The sequence below is a fragment of the Sinocyclocheilus grahami genome, unplaced genomic scaffold (assembly GCF_001515645.1).
Source record: "Sinocyclocheilus grahami isolate Dianchi unplaced genomic scaffold, SAMN03320097.WGS_v1.1 scaffold431.1, whole genome shotgun sequence".
Lineage (NCBI taxonomy): Eukaryota > Metazoa > Chordata > Actinopteri > Cypriniformes > Cyprinidae > Sinocyclocheilus > Sinocyclocheilus grahami.
The window spans coordinates 1,957,042-1,960,987 of record NW_015505610.1 but is presented as its reverse complement, the minus strand read 5'-3'; positions in this window follow the sequence as shown (position 1 = coordinate 1,960,987).

The window sequence follows — 3,946 nt, the reverse complement described above, 5'->3', positions numbered from 1 at the left end:
GTTAATTATTCATATTTCCCCATGAGCTAATCCGCTACAACAGGATAGTCCCAAATGTGCATAAAACATACAAATGCATGATGATGCTATATTAGGATCATTGGCATTTACTCTGGAATTGAAATGAAACAAACATTTTTTTTCAAAAGTGAGTTTTTTTTAAAAAACTTGCTTTTTCCAAACTCATTTTAGGCCGCTAGCTGATTGCACACAAAATTGTGTATAACTAGATAGTACTGATTATTAACAGAAGTTATCAGAAGATATTATTATTAGGGCCCGAACACCAGTGGTGAGAGTCCTGGCCTGAACACATCTAAAGACCAATATTCATTTATAATCATAGTGCCTACTGCTGGCAACAGGAAATGACTTGTTTTACACTAACTTAAACATGCAATGTCCGATCTGCTCCAAATGTCACATGTTTGGTAAGAGTCCTGGCCTGAAGACATCTACATGCCAATATTCATCTACAATTTGGCACATATAAATGACTGACATATTCCTCCTATATTTATCACTTTAAAAGCATATTGCCCACCGTTCGCTGTTTTCCTATAGCCACCGGGTGGCGGTGAGCCCGGGTGCGAGGGCTCTTTCATCACTGATTGCAGCTTTAATTATTATTTTTTATTTATTTTTATTTTTTTTATTCTTATGGTTGGGACTAACAGCAAATTCTTAACACTCAGCCATTTATTTGTGACTGTGAATGACAAATAAATGCTGTAATATTAGCATTGTCCATTTAAGAAATAATTTTAAGTCTAATCATTTTACATAAATAGGAATAACTGAATATTTCCTGACTTTGTGAAGTCAGCTGTCTCTTATTTTTCAAGAAGCAGCGCATTACAGATATCTTCAGTGATGTGAGTCAGTTTACAAGCATGAATCAAATTCTAAGCATTCTCTTCATTAGCCGTGTGGAATAGCAAACATCTTTGCTCAGGAGTTTGCAGTCTGCTCACAGTACACACCGAAATAGAAAAGCATCACTGATTAATCCCCCATGATTCCTAGCATTACATTAGAGATGACTTTTTAGTGGGTGGAGCTTCAGATTCGTGAACAGAGTTTAAATATAAATAGAAGTGCTTTCAGTCTGATGGACAGTTCTGCTTGAAACGCTTGGAACAAACCGCTGCATTCGCTCACGTGTGGACTTTTTTTGGACAATTGACCTCTCATTTTTTTCTTATTCTTTTTTTCTTATCCCCTCGCTTTGTTTCTCCATACCGCTTCCAGCAGGTCTGCTCAAGAGAAATAAATGGCCCTCCTAGTTGCTGATACTTTTGCTCGTAGGTGTGCGAGGTCTTGTTTGAATAAATGTGCTTGAGTTTGTTGTGTGTGTATGTGTGCGTTTGCGTTTGTATCTCTGGAGCGAGTAATTTTGTGGCGTGTGGACTCAAGGCGGGCAGATAAGCTGTTTGCTAAAACTAACAATTAAAACTTGATCATGCTGTCAGTTCAAATGGAATGAAATGGAACCAAAAAGTAATTAAAAGGATAGCGTGCAAATTACAATTATATCTTTTAGCTTCCTATTACCAGCTCTGTGAATTTAATTATTGAGGCAGCTTCGACCAAAAATGTGCATGCATATGCACGCGTAAACGCAGACTTTAAGATAAGCAAGCAAACTACCGCTGCCTTTCTACTGAGCGCTGTGCATTTTTTTGCTCATAGCTTTTTAAATCCAGGACAGTCAAAAAAAATCCATGCGAGACGGTGCAGGTATTTAGATGTTGCTGTGAAATGATTGCTGGGGGCTATGTTGGTCCAATTAGTGTGTTTAAAGTCACGGGTGAGTTTCTGCTGTGTTCCCAGCTCACCCAGTCAGCACATATGGCCGAGGGCCCTTCATCCACAGAGTTAATTAGACTGTCAGGATCCATCGGACTCACCGTGGACTCTCTCCTCCCCCCACGTACAGGTGGTCTGATCTCCGGCTGCCCACAGTTTTAGAGCTGTTACTTAGCGCAGTGCACTCGCCATATGTCCTGTAAAGACAACTTTCATCCACTTTCGCTCATTTGATTATATCATCATCATTTCTGCAGATATATTTAGCATGCCTAAAGAAATGTGCTTTTGTTTCCTGCTTTGGAGAGAGGGAAATGTGGTCAAGTGAATTGCTGGCTCCCCGCTGATATTGGTTTTGCTCACCGGCACTGCGAAGAAACGCTGCGAAACCATCAGACTGAAAGTGTTAAGGGTGCTCTGGGCACAGACTGCGAGCATCTTGAGCACTAGTTCGTGTAGGAGTAGAACAAATCGCTGTCCTGGAAACCATGCCACTGCCGCAATATGTGCGATTGGTATATTTTGATGGAATAAGTACAAAAATAAAGTATACACGAAGCAGAGCACATATAAGTTGTTTTAAAGGGCTCATGTCACATGTGAGATATTTTTAGATTAAAAGCGTGATGTACTATGAATAATTTCAGAACTTAAAACTTCATCTACAGTCAGAAAAAGAGCTTTGATTGGAACTGGAATGCGAACATGAATTACTGATGTCAAGACGTTAAGCATGCATGACCCACCAACATTTACAATGTGAGTTAAGGACCGTTCACACCAGCAACGAGAACTATAGCGATAACTATAACGATAACTGTAGTAGCGCCCACACCAAATGCACAATATCATTGCGTTTATTACCAAGGACGAATACTATAAATTGTGAAATAATCATTCTAATTCCATGAGAAGTCCCCTCTCTTCGAACTATATTAGCAGTTATTTTTGAAGAAGCAGTGCATTACAGATATCTTCAGTGAGTCAGGTTACAAGCAGGAATCAAATTCTAAGCATTCTCTTCATTAGCCGTGTGGAATAGTAAACATCTCAATATCATTGCGTTTATTATAAGCGCTCCACTGCAGTTTTGCTCTTTAAAGACTTGGATTCTGATTGGCTGTCAGTGTATTTATTGCTTATCAGCTGGTAAAAATAGTTATCGAACTGATTCCAGTTATATCAACCCCTACTGTCATAATCATTATAGTTGTGTCAACTTCCTTCTTCTCATGAAATTAGAATGATTATTAAAAATGTATAGTATTCGTCCTTGGTGTGAGTGGCCCTTTATGCCTGTTTGCTGTGGACTTTTGGTTTGCAGGTAATAGTAAAATAGGATAGATACTGATTTTGCCCTATGCCATAAACAACAAACATGAGTAAGTCTGTCAAACCTTATGCTGTTCTTGGCTGTATGCACCATCTGCACATCCTTGTGAAGAATAAAGTGCATTGGAGACGTGACTCACAATTAATTTCAGTGGAGTTTCATGTTAACATGTTGCCATTAGCATGTTGCTGAGGTCCTGTTTTCAGTGATACGATCACAAGTGATCATACGATCTGCAGAGTGCAGCACTCACGTGCTGTTGACTGCTTGTAAATGATAATTATATCTTTGAGCTTTCTCAATAATGTTGATTGAACAAACCCATGTTTGAATTGCTTATTTTGGTGTACTTTCTCACAACAGGTACCACCACAGTGATTGCGTATTAAGCCTGGTTATGCATTTTCGAAATAGACAAGCCAAATATTGGACTCCGTTTACACCTGTTTTTAGTGCTGTCCACTTGTGACCAGCTTGATGAAATGCATCTTAATAACAGAGTTAAACAAACCCTAAGATAACACGATACTCAGCAGAAAAAAATATGTAGGGCAACCAAATATTTGGGTACAGCAGGCAATTTAAATATGTTTTTATTGTTACTTTTAATTAATTCAATGAAATATGTTTATACGTAACATTCAACCCCACTCTTGTGAAATGTTTTCACTGTAGGGGTGGGCGATATACCGGTAGACACAATTAACCAGTAGAAATTTGTTGACTGGTAGAAATTTTAGACTGTCATCTCTGTCACGGTTACACGCTCACTTGGTCATGGATATATATATATATATATATATA